Source organism: Triticum dicoccoides, chromosome 7A (genome assembly GCF_002162155.2).
Source record: "Triticum dicoccoides isolate Atlit2015 ecotype Zavitan chromosome 7A, WEW_v2.0, whole genome shotgun sequence".
NCBI lineage: Eukaryota > Viridiplantae > Streptophyta > Magnoliopsida > Poales > Poaceae > Triticum > Triticum dicoccoides.
This window is the reverse complement of record NC_041392.1, coordinates 1,147,895-1,166,014: the sequence shown is the minus strand read 5'-3', so window position 1 is coordinate 1,166,014 and position 18,120 is coordinate 1,147,895. Positions and strand designations below refer to the sequence as shown.

General features: G+C 43.8%; 1 long non-coding RNA gene and 1 pseudogene across 1 annotated transcript; both read right to left on the bottom strand.

Annotated features, from left to right (window-relative positions):
- Window positions 1-3,636: 3,636 nt before the first annotated feature.
- Window positions 3,637-4,313, bottom strand: LOC119334569. The gene is made up of 2 exons (XR_005161410.1): window positions 4,180-4,313; window positions 3,637-4,002 (listed from the first exon to the last, which is right to left on the bottom strand). It is a non-coding gene; the product is annotated as an uncharacterized LOC119334569 (long non-coding RNA).
- Window positions 4,314-9,424: 5,111 nt separating this feature from the next.
- LOC119329779 lies at window positions 9,425-17,252 on the bottom strand (annotated as a pseudogene).
- Between the last annotated feature and the right edge of the window lie 868 nt (window positions 17,253-18,120).

Here is an 18,120-nt window from a genome sequence, read left to right as displayed (position 1 = left end):
CCATGCATTAGGCTGTCTGAGAAATAACTAGTTGATTATCCAAATTGTTAGAGTTAAGTAACCAAATTAAACGCTATCATGAACCCAAAAAAGTAGCAATGAACTAGATTCAGAATTCTAGTAAGTATATTGCTAAGTTGGCATGAACGCAAAAATAGTTTATGGCAAACTTTTTTAATGTATTCATGAATAAATTTGTTAAATAAAATATAGATGTTGCTTATGGCGAACTAAATTCAAACTTATAATGAATGCAGACAAAAACTACCATGATACAGAAAGATCGACTAGGAAACAATTATTTCTCAAGCAACCAAAAATTAGCAAATCACTATCTACCCCACCTTCGAAGCTGATGGCAGCACTTACATTTAATTAGATCATTGATGGTGCGTGTTGCTGCGCCAGTCCATTTTTCAATAATTTGATAGAATTTTTCATAAATGTTTGACACATGATCATGGGATAAACAATGTCATAGGCAATAATATACCATTGGATCGGGCATTCGGCAGTAATTGCAAAAAACTAAACTGACACGTACATTGGGGAGAAAACGAAAAGGTTTCAGTTTGTGATGGCTTGCAATGAGAAAGAAATAATGCTAGCTGTAAGCTGATTTAAATGTGGAGTGAAGGAGATATGCCCGTACTAATTCTAACATGACTCAGTGCGATAGTTTGGGCTGTGTGCCTCTGTTTCTTAGAAATTAGGTGCATGTATGGATAGAAATGGTAATACAATCAGGCCCGGTCCTGAGATTTTGGGGCCCAGGGCGAAACTAGGACATGGAGCCCTAGCATTCCTAGACGCAACCAAACAATCATGGCATTGGGAGGGATCTCATCTCAACGACTCGCCGCTTGGCGTGGCCAAAGGGGCCATGATGCATGAGAAATCAAGCGTTGGTCAAATATAGCTCAACATGGGTGATTGTATAGGAGATCAAGCAAAACTGCATTTACCATCAAGCAAGCGAAATTGCACTAACACGCTCTAGCGGATGATGGACCTAATGTTTGATGTACAAAACTGATAGCATGCAAAAAAAATTATGACAAAAATTAGCCAGATCACAACTACACTCAACCTATACAAAAATACATAAACTAAAGTAAGATATTGAAAAATATCCAACACTAAACATAGGTTGCGAAACAATTAGCTCTAACTCATAACATGGAATCAACTTTTCCATACTAAAAGACTTAGTATCATATCGTTATCGGAAAACAAAGATTTAGTACCTGATCCAAAGCGATGGAAACAACAGAACCAACCCATCCATGCTTCGCATTCACCACATCGCACACCTCTCTTCCATTGCGCTTTTAGGGTTGAACTAGATGCGCCGCTACTGCAAGCGACGAACGCAGGTATCGATCAATCGATCGCTATGCCAATTCCTGCTAAAAAATCGTTCCCTAACCTAGTCGGCCCACCACACAGACGAGAAAGCAAGGCCCAAGGCCCAGCTAAAGCCTAATGGCAACATGTCGTCTTTCTTCTTCGTAAGATATTGGAGCTCTAATGACGATCTACAAGCTGAGATTTTAGACATGGGTGCACAGGGGCGCTATTTCCAGGAGCTCCTATGCAGCGCTGCAGGCGCCCGTTAACGATCCGGCGCCTGCAGCGCTGCTAGCATGGGCCGGCCCACTAGCGTGCTGCCCTAGTTTATTTTTTAGTTTTTTTGTTACGAAAACAAAAATATGAAATCAAAAGAGGTTTACAGATTTAAAGAAGAAAAGGTTCATCCATTTGAAAATAAAATTTCATATATTTAAAAAATATTCATCAATTTTGAAAAACGTTCATCAATTTGAAAAAAAAAATTACTCAAATTGAAAAAAAGTTCGTGCAATTTAGCAAAAGTTCAATAAATGTGAAAAAAGTTCACAGAAATTCAAAAAGAAAATCATTTATTTTTCAAAAAAGTTTGTTGAACTGAAAAAAAAGTTCATAAATATAAAAAAGGTTCATCCATTTTCAAAAGGATGTTCATCAAATTTCAGAAAAGTTCATCAATATTTAAAAAAGTTCATCAATCTGAAAAAACAACTTTTGAAATTTAGAAAAAGTTCATCGAATTCAAAAAAGTTCATGAAATTTTCAAAAAAGAAATCGTCAACGTGCGCCTAGATGGGCCGGCCCATTTACCGACACCACAGGCGCCAGTTTACAGAAATGCACGTTAACTGGCGATGTGGCGCCAAATAGAAAATGCCGCTATTTCCCGTGTTCAGCGAGTCGGTCGTTCCTACTCACTGAAGCCAGCGAGCATATGGGCCCACGCGCACGGTAAGCACCTGCCTGTTTCCTGTTTCGTTTTTTTTTCACATTTTTAGTTTTTTTTTCTTTTACTTTTGTTTACACTTTCAAACATATATTATTTGAAATACATATATATATATATATATATATTACAAAAATACTCTCCCATAAAGACATTTGAAAATGTAGAATCAGTATTAAAAATGTTGAACTAGAATTTGAAAAAATGTTGAACATGTATTTAAATGTTGAATAAGTATTAAAATGTTGAACACGTACTTAGAAAAATATTGAATAAGTACTAAAAATGTTGAAAGGGTATATGAAAATTGTTGAACAAGTATTTGGAAATGTTGACCAAGTATATGAAAAATGTAGAACAAGTATTTGAAAATATGTTGAACAAAGTATTTGCAAAAATGTTGAGCATGTATATAAAAAATGTTGAACAATTATTTGAAAATTTTAAAGCAAGTATTTTTAAAATTAGAACAAGTATTTGAAAATATGTTGAACAAAGTCTTTGAAGAAATGTTGAACAAGTGTTTGAACAAAATATTGATCATGTATTCGAAAAATGTTGAATAGGTATTTCAAAAACATTGAGCAAGTATTTAAAAAATGTTGACCATTTATATAAATATTTTGAATAAGTGTTTGAAAAATGTTCAACAAGTATTTGACAAGTGTTGAACAAGTTTTGAAAAAATGTTGATCATGTATATTAGAATATAAAATGAAAAACAAAAAGGAACAAATAAAACCAAAAAATGAAAATCAAAAAAGAAAAAGAAATAATGGAGAAGAAAAAACGAAGAAGAAAAAAAACCAAAAAATGGAAAAGAGCAGAAGAAAAAAGAAAATAAATTAAATTAAACAAAAAACTGGAAAAACGGAAGAGAAGTAGTGGAAACCTCGATTGTATTCGACGTAAGTAACTTACCTTTACTACTCTGTCAAGAATCAAAGTCGAAGCGTACTGGTTAGCTGTGCTGCCTATAAACCAGGCGACCGAGATTCGAATCCTCGCTTGAACCATTTCCTTCTTTCATTTTATTGTGCGTGAATGGGTTGGCCCAATAGCTGCAGATGCTTGAGCGAGGGGGACTTCTCATATCGCTTAATGCGATAAATAGACGCCGTGGGTGCACGCACTACATACCTGGTGCTTTCTTCTCACTGTTTTCTGTGTGTTGGAGGTCCAGTGTTTTACTCATGTTTACAGAGTATGACATGTGGGCCAAGTGCCAAGTGAACAATATGAACATCCAAGAAACATTTAGAATCGGTCTCAATGTCACTGTTTAAGTGTCAAATATATCAGGATCCAAACAGCAGAATTTATCTATGTGTCAATATCAATGTCCAAGTTGAATTGATATTGGCCCCAATATCATTGTTGAAGTTTGAATATGAACATCCAAACAAAGCATTATGGTTTCACAAGATACGTAAATATCTCGGGAGCAATATTTTTTCAATTGCGATAAATTTTACTCAGTCGCGCAGAATTGGATCCAGGAAAAAGCAATGACATATAAACTACAATTTCGGAATGCATATCTCAAGGATGACTATTCTTATCAATAGATGCACTGAGTTTCTTGGGAGAGCAACAACATCGGTGGTGAAACTCGCCTATCATTTGGCAAGAGGCAAATAAACCGTTGCAGTCACGCCTGCATAAGTCCAGATCGCAACTCAGGAAAGGCATGAAACATCCTCCTTCTACATGTTCACAAAAAAAACATTGTTAGAAGAATACCCAGACAACATGGCAAGTTACGCTTCAGCATGGACCAGATGCCATAAGATCCATACAACTCAAAATTGTGAAATACATAGAAAATTAGCATCACATGGCAAAACCACATTGACTTATAGTTAGGCCAAAGACGCACGCACCTGGGCCAAACGCATCGCAAGACGAAATGACAGTAGCGATGAGCACAAGAGCCAACAAGCACTGGGCACTTGTGTTCTTGTTGAATATTGCCATGACGGCCTTTTTTTCCTTCTCTGTGTTATGTCGTTCTTCGGAATTTCTGTGGGTTGCAAGGCTCTCTTTTGGTAGTACTTTTATAGAAGCAAATGCATGTTTTGGAGCACCATAAATTTGAATTATTTAATATTCTAATTAAAGCAATATTTGAGAAGCAAATGAATATTGTAAATCATTGTTGGGGAGAAGATACGGTCATCTAATATCCTACCTATTATCAAACGCGCAATGAATTTTCTGTCTGATATCAATGTGTAATTAATTTTCTGCCTACTATTAATGTGCATTGCACGTATGCATGTACTAGTTTTACAAGGAAGAAATATTTATTTGCACGCCATTACTGCCACCGGACCATGGCCTGAAGTGGTGACATGCATCAACACGGCAGGGATCTATTTTTGGAAGGCCGATATCTATCTATATCTATATCTATCTATACCTACTATTAAAGGTAGGTGATATTTTTTATTTCGTCCCGCTTCGTTTGGTTCTGCTTGAATTAATTTCACACGTACGCTATTTGGTTTCGGTACTTGTCACCCATTTTGACCCAACAGATGAAGCCCATCTGGCGGCGCACTGTGGCCCAGGTCCGGAGAAAAATAGAATTGCTGATGGGAGGGTTCGATCTCATAACCTGTCAACCGGCCACGCACAGTTTGTCCAATTGACCTAACTAGAGATATGAGTGAATTTTTTTTCTTCCGTTGCAATGCACGGGCCTTTTTGCTAGTAAACAATAAAGACACATCACTTATGATCTGCCTATAAGACAGCAATATCTGATGTATCCAATCCGGAGATGGAGATGGTGGACATGCATGGATCTCCTACCGGCGGTGCTTGGGGTGGTTGCACGGTCCAGTTTCCTGATGCACGTTGATTCGGCGGCCAGCGGCAATCGATTCGAAGCGGGGATTGGGGATGCAGTGCCAACGGGGGTGCCGGTGTGGGCGTAGATATGAGCGACTGGCCCAAATTGGGGATGCAGTTCCAAATTTGGGTCTAGCTCCGTTTGTTGCTCTGCGGCCGCCCCCTCACTGTTGATGCTCAGTGCACAGATTTGCGCCGACGACGGCTACCAGTCAATCAACGTTGTTGAATGAATCTAGCAAAAAGTATCACCGGTCACGCAAAAACAAGAACGGTTGCTGCAAATCGTTGTCGCGACCGTCGCAAGGTCCCAACTCCGTCTTTGAAGTTGAGTTGGTGATAGTAGCCGGTTCCAGCATCTGTTGTTGCTGGTCGAAGCTTTTTGCCGCATCAGTTGTAGCTTCCCCGAATGCCAGTTGCAACATCAGGGGTTGTCCCTTGGGTGCCTCAAAGGGGAAAAGAAGAGGGGAAAGTAGATGGTTCATTGTGTGGTGGAGGAAGAAGATAAGGCAGAGAAGAAGAAAAAATTGGGTTCCAGACGACGCGTGATAGACGCACGATCAACAGGGGATCGAACGCACGCGACTTGACCGGCTGAAGCTTGGGCTGGCACGCCGTTTTCAAAGGTTTCCCTTTCTTAAAAGAAAATAATACAGTAGTACATACATACATATAATGCATTGAAGTTGAGTTTCATTTTGGGAGCTCCTATTGCGCGCCTTCGGGGCCCGGAAACGCAACTGGCGCTCACAGACGCGTCCGGGTGGGCCGGCCCAAGAACAAAGTGCGGCGCGTAAAAATTAAGCAGAAAATTGCTAGAGAGAGGATTCCAACTAGCGCCGTCGCCCTTCAGTACAGGAAGCCTAACCACTCGACCACCTATCTGTTCCTGACTCTTTGCAGCGCAAAATCATTAAAAACTAATGCTACACGCACTATTTATTGCGCATTAGATAGTACCATTCAGATTTTTCAATTATTTGAAAACATGTTCACAGATAACAAACGAAGATTACGAACATGCAAAAAGATTCACCGAAATGGAAAGAGTTCCTGAATTCAAAAGAAGTTAATTTTTAAAATAAAAAATTTCAATGAAAAATTGCAAATTCGAAAACAGTTTATTAATTTGAAAAAAGTTCATTGATTTTGAAAAAAAGTTCATCATAATTGAAAAACATTCACCGAATTTGAAAAAATTTCATCCACTTTGAAAAAAGGTCATTGAATTTTTTTAAAAAAATCATCGATATTGAAAATAAGCTCATCAAATTTTAAAAAGATTCATTCATTTGAAAAAATAGTTCACAGACTTGAAAAAAGTTCATCAATTTTGAAGAAAAGTTTATCGAAATTGTAAAACTTTCATAGTTCATCAAATTTGAAAAGAGTTCATTGAATTTTTTTAAATTTCACCATTTTTTAAAAAAGTTCCTCGATTTTGAAAATAAACTCATCAAATTTAGAAAAGATTCATTCATTTGAAAAAATATTTCACAAAGTTGAAAAAAGTTCATGGAATTTTGAAAAAAGTTCATCTAATTTGAAAAAAGTTTATCAAAATTGAAAAAATATTGAAAAAAATGTACATCAAATTTGAAAAAAAAAAGTTTATCAAATGCGAGAAAGAATCCGCGCATTTAATAAGCAAAAAAAGGAAAAATAGAGAAAAAGAACAAGAAAAAATAAAAAGTATAAAAACGTGTGAAACTAAACAGCGAACTGGGAAAAAATCCGATGAAGGTAATAATAAAAGAGAGGAAAACGCAAGTTGCACAAGTCGGGGATGTTGCTGTGGCTGCAACTTGCTAGGTTGATTCACAAGTCTGATCACCTCTGCTCTGTGGCTGCAACATTGGGGGTTTTTGGTCTCTGCTTCATGGAGCAGAGAAAGGTGGCCCTTTTCTTTTCTAGCTTGTTTGGTACTCCCGGAGTACAAAATTGCAGGTTACCATCTTGCACAAATGCATCACCGTGGGAGCATAAGAAGTGCAACTTCTTTTCTACAGCTGGGCAGGGCTTCACTCACTTGTTCATCCGTAGGCGTAGTGCTGTGTTTTACATGGAACAGCCGTGGCTTATTCCTCGTAGTAAGTTGAAAACACTGAGTTACTACTGTGGTGGAAAGTTATTCCGGAGTCTGGTCGGTTAAACTTGTAGCTCAGTGTGGATGGCTGCTAACAAATTTAGAACCTGGTGAACTTTTTTTTTTTCGAAAAGGAGGAATACCCCCGGCCTCTGCATCTGGACGATGCATACGGCCACTTTATTGAATATAACACAAGACCTTACAAAGTTGTACAACAGTAAGACCAAAGCCACCATCTTCGCAACCTCTGTCACTACTCCTATCTAACTGATGAAGGGGCGCTGATGGTCTGGGCCTAATACCAAACAGACCTCGCAGCCAAACCTAACATCTGAGACCTGAGGTCCCACCCAGGACTCCTTCCGGGTATGGGCACCCACCAGTCCGGCGTGCTCTTCAACCAGGCCCCCTGCCGGGTATGAGGCCGCCGCAGCCACGTTCCATCACTCCATCTTCAGAGTTGTACTGTTGCATGAACCGTGCTAGGCCTCTCTGCCATCGACGCCACCACGACGCCAGACAGCGCCGCCATCCTGCGCTCGTCCATCATCACACGCCCACCGGCGAGACCCCCGCTGCTCCATGCCGCTGAGACCCGCTGATGTCGACGTGCCAGATGCCACGTCGCTCCTCCTCTTGTTCCCTCCAGTCAACACTTGCTCCAAAACGATGCCCCCAGGAGGGAGAACGACGTCGAAACGTCGCCATCGTCCGATCCGGTAAATCCAGATCTAGGGTTTCCGCCGGAACCTTTCGATCAGATTGACGTGACCTGCAACGACGATGCCTCGAGAAGGGAACGACGTCCAAGACGCCGCCATCGTCCGCCATGACCGCAGTCAGACGCGATTTTCACCGGAAGCCACGACGTCCCGATCTCGCGGTTGACTGGAACGGAACCCTCCGCCGAACCGGTGACGTTGCCGCCGATCCGATCCCACCGCCGTGCGGCGCCCCCGATGGAGATCCTGAAGGCGAGGAGAGGGTCTCGATGTCGCCCACCAGAGGGAGAACGGCGCTGCGAGCGTCGCCAACATCGTGACCGGCACCGCCGGTCAAGGGTTTCCCCCGACCCAGAGCTCGCAACGCCACGCTCCACCAACCAGCCGAGCAGGACAAGCCCGCAGACCGGAGCAGAGGAGGAAAGCGAGCCGCCAACTCCAAGCCCGCCGCCGACTCGCCGCCCAGCACGGCAAAGACGGCGCACCGAGTGCTCCAGCAGTGGCCGCCGCCACCCGCAACGCCCGCAGCCCCCAGGGGGCCAGATCGGCCGCGCCAGATCAAACCCCCGCCGCCTCCGCCGCGGGGCCGCACCGCCTCCTCCCAGCAGCAAAGCTACCAGATCCGCACGTCTCCGCCGCCGGAGGCCCCGCCGGATCCAGATCCCCCACGAGCGGCAGCCCGCGCCGCCGAGATCCCGACCAGGAGATGGAGGAGAGGTCCCCGCCGCTGCCAGCGCCGCACGGGCTTTGCCCGGCGGACGCCCTCCGGCAGCGGCGAGGAGGAGGGGTGAGCGAGGGCGGAGCCTTGCGCCGGTGGCGGAGGAGAATCTCCCGTGACGCGCTCGCGGGGCGCGTCGCGGGAGCCTCGGATGGGGCCGATCTCCTGCTTACCGCGCCAAAGAACGGAATGGCATCCTCGAACTCGGCGGTGGCGCAAGGCAGGATATCGGGGATGGAGCTCGACTCTCGCGGAAAGGACCGCCGCGGTGGTGAGCTCACTCGGTCACTCCGGTGGCCGGCGTGCGATCTGGACTTCTGGAGCTTGTTTGAGGAATCTAATTTTCTGTAAGAGAGGAGAAGATTGTTTTTACTTTTTACCACCGTTCTTCTCCTCTTCCCCAACTGAAACGCTTCCAAGTTTTATACAGAACAGTGCGTCAAAATCCTGTTTTCTCTCTGCAGTGTAGCTATCCGCTAGTTTGCCTGAGCCAAGGCGGTCCATAAGTGTTCTCTTATCCGGGGCTGTACCAAAGAAACTGGAGATTCAGAGTCTTGATTCTTCAGCATTACAGTACATGATAGCTTAAACTTAGCTTCTTATTATCTCTTACTTTACCAAAAACTGATCACTTCTCTTCAATGTCAGCACATGAATGCTCATCCATTTCTCAGCTGCAGGTTTGTTGTTGAGACTGCCACTGTCACTAGTACAGCGACATAAACTATTACTTGTCTCTCCATTTAGAGGACAAGCTTGTGCAAATTTTCACAATATGATATTAGAAGAAACTGAAGTCGGGGAGGCATGACATCTTCGCCATCGCATATTGTTGACGGGAGTGAACCAGTTAAGTTGGAACAACAAGACAAGTGTAGATGTCGAAGAAGATTCAAGTTTCTCAATTCTGCTGCCGGCCATTGTACTATATTGTTGTTGCATATCCACATACTTTCAAGATCCATAAAACCAAAATGATTCCATATACTCCGTTGTATTTGGGATGGTTCAGATGAGAAAAGACAGTCGGAACCCGATATAATAAGGTTCTTGATAAATCTGCTAGGTATTATTTTCAGCTCCTCTTCAAAGCACTCAATATTTTCCCTCAAATCATGGAGTCTCAGTTTCACGTCAGAGTCACCAAGCCTCGAGAAATGAAGGCAACCAACAGGCAGCCAACCAACTGAAGGTTCCACCGAAATGTCGCCTTTAAACTCAAGATTAGATTGCGCAGCCAGATTCATCAGATGATAAAGAGGGATGTCACTTGCCTCCTTCACTAGTAGATCTTCAAGCAAAGGGAGCATTTTGGGCATGCTTGCTAGCATTGGGCATTCAGAAATAGTTAGCTTCTTGAGCTGAGGGAATGTCACGACCGGTTTTTCCGGGTAATAAATTTCCAGAAAAGACCGTCGTGCTCATCAGCCCCAGGATTACTGTTAGCTGATGAGGCTCCAACTTGATACAGAAATTCCAAGCAACATACAAAATATGCAGTACAAGACCATTCTGGCCTGTGAGTACAACAAATGGTTTCTAGTGGTTGATGGCGGAAGCGGTTTGTGGATCATCAGTGTCTATGGGACTCCAATTCCCACAGGAACAGCTGACCAGGTTAACTCCTATCTTCGCGAGGCTGCTATCTCCATTGCTTAGGTTCCGGGGCTGTCATCGCGTCACTCCTCTCCGTGCAAGAAAATCTGGCCAAGACAATAGCCAGGGACAAGCCAGTGAATACTTTGAATGTACTCGCAAACATTATGAACACAGGTATAATATAACCATGATGTGCTGAAAATATTTATGCTCATGACGTCAGTCACAAAAGATAAATAAAACTCTGATGCATGCAAGCAAGTTATTTATAACAATGCAATTACATAGTAGTATTAAAATATATGAAACAAATAACAAGCAATGCCACAGTCGGGCGTCCTGGCGACACCACATAAAGGGCTTTTAAAAGAAATGCCACAGTCGGGCGTCTGAGCGACACCACATAAAGGGCTTTAAAAGAAATGCCACAGTCGGGCGTCTGAGCGACACCGCATAAAGGGCTTTAAAATAAATGCCACAGTCGGGTGTCTGAGCGACACCGCATAAAGGGCTTTAAAAGAAATGCCACAGTCGGGCGTCTGAGCGACACCGCATAAAGGGCTTTAAAATAAATGCCACAGTCGGGCGTCTGAGCGACACCGCATAAAGAGCTTTAAAATAAATGCCACAGTCGGGCGTCTGAGCGACACCGCATAAAGGGCTTTAAAAGAAATGCCACAGTCGGGCGTCTGAGCGACACCACATAAAGGGCTTTAAAATAAACAATCATAGTGAATATCCCGGAGGTAGAACCATCCCGGAGATACTCGATAATAACAATAATATCACGGGTTAGTCAAAAATAATAATCATCATAATTATCACAAGTCACCAGTAGTATTCCAGTTCTGGTTTAACAGTTATCACCTCCGAAGACCGACACTAAGACCGACACTTGACCCGTCCCAGACTGTAATCCTTAACCATGGACACGGCTATTCGAATAGGTTTTAATCTCTGCAGAGGGTGTACTCTTTACCCACGAGTAACGGATTTCCTTTAGTCCATCGGGACTAATTCCGCTTACGGTCTTTTAAATGAAAACACACCTGACTTGCACACACCAGCTTAACTTACCAGTGTCTGGAATCACCCACGACACCCGTTAAGCAAAACTCTAAGTGGGGAGGCTACAACCTTGATTAGCATGGGATCACAAAATTTATACCGCGCGCAAAACTGGGGGAGCTACCCCCTCGGCTACAACCGAAACACCCATGCCCCCTGACCGGATGACTGGCTTTAATCCATGGCCGTGGTATCCTCATCCCGGCCCCTCTGTACGGTGTGTGCTAGAAAGGGGTTGACAAATTACTGAACCGTACCCTACCTGTGGCAGGGACAAGTGGTAGCACGAAACAAGTGTGGGGGTTGCTGGAACAAGACTTGATCTACGGTCGACTCAGGAGGTTTATAGTTTCCTGCATAACATGTATAACAAATATACTTCAACCAATCCAATCAACACTCATTATATCTTACTATGCCATACCGGACATACCCGTCCCGACGGAGGCCGGCGACAAGCTCACACCTACCCAAGGCAGAGGCTTTCCCGGATTCCTTTCCGGCATGCATGCAAGACACATGAGGATGATTATCATCATAAGTGTGTTTATTTCCAACAGCATGGAAATCACTATTATGCACTCATGCATATGATCATATCACATGAAATAACAAGTCCTTCGAAATGCGGTGGTGTTAAAAATGTATCAACGATCACACCAAAATATTATGCCGGGATTCAGAATGCTTGCCTTCAATGTGTGTTAAGTCAGGGTGTACTTCAAAACTTTTGAAAGTTTCTCCTCTCTTCAAAAATCCTATTTTAGCAATATAAAGAATTAACACACAAAATAAAAACAGCACCAAAAGTTGTTTTAAAAAATTTTCAAATAAATCTTAAAATAAACTAGACAATATTTGAGAGAGGTAGGAAAAAGAATTAATTCATTTGGGGTTATATTTAAAAAGATAAAGCCAGTCAAAGATTTGGTAAAAATCTGTTTTTAAAATAAAAATAGAAAAGAAAACGTTTCAGACTGGAATACGTTTTCGGAGCGGAGGAAACGTACTTCGTGGTTTTACGCTTTCACTTAACACGCGTGGCGGCGGGGTGGGTCGCTGACAGTGGGCCCGCCTGGCCCACTGGTCAGGTTTGACCAGTCGCCGCGCCCCTTCTCCCTCCTCTGCCCGAGCGAGGCGGGGCTCCGGCGATCGTCGCCGGCGAAGGGAGGCTCCTCGAGGGCATCCGAGGCCAGGGATGGATCCACCTCTCCTAGGCGGTCCTCCCGGTGGTCGACTGGCCGGCGGGGACGGAGGGGTTCGTCGGCGGCGAGCTCCGCGGCGGAGGGAGCTTCGGTGACGGAGTGGTTTTGGGGTGAATGTGGTTCCCGATCAAAATCAAGTGGGGGGTTGGGTTCCTGGAGGGGAGGAGGTGTTCTTGGCGAAGAGAATTGGGAGGGAGAGGCCCTGGTGGCGCTGGGAGAGCTGGGGCCATGGCGGCGGCCGCTGCTGCTGCCGGAGGTGGGGAAGACGACCTCCTCAGGTCGATTGGCTGCAATGGGGAGACTGGGGGAGTGTACTGAGGCCGCCTGCGAACGGAACATGCTCGGGGGCCTCCTTAAATAGGCGTTCGGGGTCGGTTCCGACGGTGGCCGCGGATAAGGTCGCCGGCGACCGTCTTTCTGTAGCCGCGGGGCGTCGTGACGACGAGAGCTAGCGGACAAGGTTGAGGATGAGCTTGGGCTGTGCCGGGGCCAAGTGGCGAGCCGGGGTGGCTTGGGCGGTGCTGAACGGAGCAGGGGCTGTCGGGCGGCGGCGGCGGCTAGCTCTTGGCTTGCCGGGCGCGGCGGGGGCTGCTTGGCGCGTTGCTGCAAGGAGGGGAGCACGTGGCGTGGTGCTGCAGAGCGGGCCAAAGCCGTGGGGGCCAGCGTGTCGGCTCGGGCGCGCGGCTGCAATATGCGCGCTCTGGGCGCGTCCAGAGCATGCACTGAAGGTGTTCGGCGTAATGTCGTGGCATGCTACAGGTCACCGGTGAGTCTGGCAAGCCACAGAACTAGGTTATAGGTAGAGGGAAACTCAAGGGACAAGTTGTTTTGGTCATGTGGTCAAGTTCACAATGTAGGCTTGAGATCATGCCAATTCAGCCCATGCACTCTAGGTGTTTGTCAAAATGCCAAAGGCACCTAGGCTATTCTTGGAGGGGCCAAATCTTCCAGGTCAGTGTCTCTTTGGATGCAAGAGGGAGTGGTGAAGTTAGTTTGCATAAAGGAGACACTTGCTAGTGCAAGTTTTGCAAAACTGCAATTCTGTACAGAAAGCAAAAGGCATTGTTGCAAGCACTTAGAATCATCCAATGGGTCCACTCTCCTGGACTTAGGGGTTTAGTAGGGTGGTCTACAAGTAGGAAAAGGAATCACAGCAAAAGGAGCAAGTTAAAGTATAGTTGTAGTACAAAACCTCAAGTTGGACCAGAATGGAAATGAGGATGATTCACTCAAATTTTTCAAATAACATAGCTGGGTTTTTGCATAAAGCTGAATAATATGCTTCTACTGACATCCCATAATTTTGGTGGAGGCTAGAAAGAATTATTTAAAAGGGTTGTAGTGCAAGGTTGCTCTCTGGACCAGAGAAGAAAATTGGGTGTAGAGCTCAAAATATTTCAAGAATAAGAGATATTTTTGTATAAAAGTGATTCAAAAACATCACATGACATCTCCAAATTTTGGTTGGATTTTTAGATAAATATATCAAATGGTTGTAGTTCAAATATGGCCATATAACCTTGAAAAACTATTTTTCAAAAAAATAAAGATCAAGCAGATTAATTATGTAATTAGTTCTACTAATAAAAGAAAAGTTTTTTTCTTGAGAGGTTAAACAAGTCCAATAACATATTTGAAAAGTTTTCTCTTTGGGAAAACTCCATAATAGCAAGGGAGAAAAGGTTCAAAAATCAAAAAGGGAGCCCAGAAAATCAAAGTTTTAGTTTCCTGGCAAAATTTTAATTAATGAAACAAGGTCAAAATTTTGGGGTGTCACAGGGAATGATACAACCGCTACTTGTCCTATCACCTCCTGGTGCCATCTCTCTAGCTTAGGCATGTTGGTGACTATCATGGTTTCCAATTTATTAAAGAAGGGTGATGGAGAGATACAGGATTCCACATTGTTTGTATCATCGTTACCAACATATATACTTGTCAAGCTATCCAAACCATCCAAACCCAAGTACCCAAGAGAGGGCAGTAGCCATAATGGTGGAAGATCCTTGCAGTTCATGCATCCACTCAGAGAAAGTTCATTGAGATGTTCCAACAGTGTAGAGTTGTGCATCCACGATGACAATTTAACACCAGTATAGTTAAATAGCAGTAAAAATTCAAGCCTTTTGTGAGGACGAAGGGCCTCTAATATTCCTTCTGCATTATTACGTACTTCATATCCAACATGTGTGCTAGAAGAAGGTCCATTTTCCCAATCGAGTGACAATCGTTTCAAATTATGCTTGGTAGAGATGCTGCCTTGTTTAGCATTTTCTGCACTATGCACTTTTCTCAGCTCAGTCAAAGAAAGGGCGCCACCTAGATTCAAATATTTGAGTTGATCAATTCCACACCCTGTATCACTATCAATGACATAACTTGTCAATGTTTGTAGAGAATTCAGCTGACCAATACCCTGTGGCATGCGCTCCAAACTATCACACCCAATGAGGAAGATGTGCCGGAGACTACTCATATATCTCATGCCTTCAGGTAATTTCTTAAGTTTTTCACAACCAATGAGCTTCAATGTTTGCAAGCTACACAACATGGTAGTGGCTTCAGGTAGTGCAAATATACCAGAATAAGAACAGTCTAAATAGCGAAGATGCTTTAAGTTTGTCATATGTGTCTTGATTGAGAATGTCTTCAATGCTCGTAAGGACACAAATTTTGACTTCGCCATACTAAAAGGAGTCTGAATCTGCTCCAGCTCCTTTTGGATTAATAATGTGCGGAGTCGGGGAGCTGGAATTTCCTCCATGGCTCCAATAGTATTACCAAAGACATAATAAAGTGACAAATGTCGAACCTCGTGCTGTAATGAACTATCTGTTGATCCTTGCAGAATTTCTTGGCATGATGAAGATTCTCGTAAAATGGAGCAATCATTTCCACTTACGAACTCAGCAAGATCATGCATGAGATCATGCATCTTGCAAGTAGTTGGTCGGTGGATGAACCCATCTTGAAATTTGGAGATTAGATTCTCTTGAATCTCCACATCTTGGAGGAAACATCTCCAAACTAGCACATCAAAAATTTGTTGGCCTCTTGTTTCTGATGCAATAAAGTCATTTGCCATCCATAACTGGATTAACATGTCTTTATCCATCAGGCTATCCTTGGGGAAAATAACACAAAAGGAAAAGCATATCTTTGCTTCTGGTGACAAGTGATCATAGCTTAGCTGTAGTGCGGGTACAATCCCAGCCGTGAGGATGTCATTCTTCCAGACATCACTATCCAAAACAGAAAACCACTGACTGTGATGCTTCGAACGAAGTAAAGCTGCTATGGTCTTGATAGCGAGAGGCAATCCCTTACACTTGTGGAGAATACTTTTAGCCATTGAAACTAATTCCTCTTGCTTTTCTGCTTCCCTTTCAAATGTGTTTTTGTGAAAAAGCTCCCATGATTGATCCTCGTTTAGAAGTGATATCTGATGTGGAGGGAGTGTGCCCATGATAGAAGCAACTTGCTCGCTGCCGCATGTCACAATTATAACACTACCTGAGCCAGCATGTGAGCACAACAATGATCTCATATCGTCCCACTTTTGTCTATCTTCATTCCAAACATCATCCAGCACTAGGAGGTACCTTTTCTTGCCCAATACCCGACTAAGCTCCTTGTGCAGAGCCTCAGTCTGAGTCAAACCACACTTCTTCAGTGTGGCCAATTCTATTATAGATCGGATTATATATTTCTTGGATAGCAAACTTGTCAGAGACACAGATCCATATCACCAACTCAAAATGGTGCATCACTCTCTGGTCATTGTGCACAAGTTGAGCAAGGGTGGTCTTACCAATTCCCCCCATGCCAACTATGGAGAGCACCATGACATTATGTCCATCATTACTGTTGTTGGAGTGGTCGAGCAATATCTTCACCACTTGTTCCTTGTCATCTTGTCTGCCGATGATCTCTGATTCATCGACACAAGAATGTGTTTGCGGATGGACAATGTTTGGTGCCTCGGTACGTCGTAGGAAGTGGAAATTGTTCATCTCCGCAACCAGTTCATCTATCATCTCAAGTGCATCCTTCATCTTCCTACTCATGGAAAGACGGAAAAGAAGTGGGCTGTCGACTGTGAAATAGCCCAGCACCTGAAATGAAAACGAACAAACAAACAAATTGAAATTTAAAGGCTTCCGATCCATTTCCAAATGAAAGCCCTATACAGAAATTGAAAGGCTTGCATTTCCAATTAAAACCTTAAACTGAAACTAAAAAGACTTGCATTTCCAATTGAAAACAAATAAACTGAAATTGAAAGGCTTCCATTTCCAAATTAAACTATTAAATTGACAATGAAAATATGGCCAGCCGAGGTAGAAGGTAGGACAAGGACAAACCTTGCGTGCCGTGGAGCAGCGGTGGAACTGGGCAGCAGCACGGCGGCGCAGCGCCTCGTAGCGGAAGCCGTCGGCCTGGTAGGCGGCAGTCTTGAGGTCCTTGACCCACCGGCTGACGGCGGGGTTGGTGCGGCTCTTGGCGTCGGCGTCCAGCAGGATGCACTGGACGGCGGCGAGGTGGCGCTCCAGTTTCCGGCGGGCCTTGTCCAGCCCCCACGCCCGCAGCAGCTCGGCCACCAGCGCGTCGCCGGCCTTGGCCGCCACGCGGCCCAGCAGCGGTATGAGCAGGGAAGCCATCTGGGAGCAGTCGCCGCCGGCAGGTGACGGTGATGAAGATGAACTCTCCCGATGTGATTTTGCACCATTGTGATTTTTGAAGATCTTTTTTTTTTTTGGCTTCCCACATATTTTAAGAGGTTCAACAAGAATTTTAGAGATTTCACGTGTTTCATTTCACGGCATCTAGTATTAAATGGATTGTTGTTTCATGCCTTAAATTTGATTTTGAAATCCACACACCAATATGGATGTGTATTGTGAACCAACCTGTGGTCGGATGGTTAGAGGGACTGTGGTATCCCAGCCCATCAGGGTTCAAATCCGGGTGCTCGTTTTTATTCCTGGATTTATTTCAGGATTTCCGGCGATGCACATTCAGTGGGAGGAGACATTCCGGTCGACGACGAGGTGTCTACGGTGACTTCGTAAATTTCAAGATGATATGTCGGCTCAGTCTTTCGGAGATGTTCATACGGGTAGGGTGTGCGTGTATACCTTCATAGGGGTGAGTGTATGCGCGTGTATATGAGCGCTTGTGTCTGTATTGATGTTCAAAAAATATTATGGATGTGTATTTGAATAATTTTAAAAAAACTATATTCTTTTTACATCCTGGTTTCAAAATCAACCTCTGAACATTAGCATGCATCTCTCACTAGGTTGGCGATTATGTAGGTGAGCGTTGGTTTTGGCTTGGAGTATGGTTGGCGATTACTCCCTACGATCCATAAAGCTACGATAAGTAATATGGATTGGAGGGAGTATTATTTTATTAGCTTGTAGTCATCGCTTTTTATGTCAAAAAATATATGGGTAGTTTACAAAAAGGTGGTCTCGATCTACAGCCCTACGAGTCTTGGGGTTTAAATTCTTAATTCTTATTTCTCAGCAATTAACTTGTTATAAAAAACAGTGAGCCACATC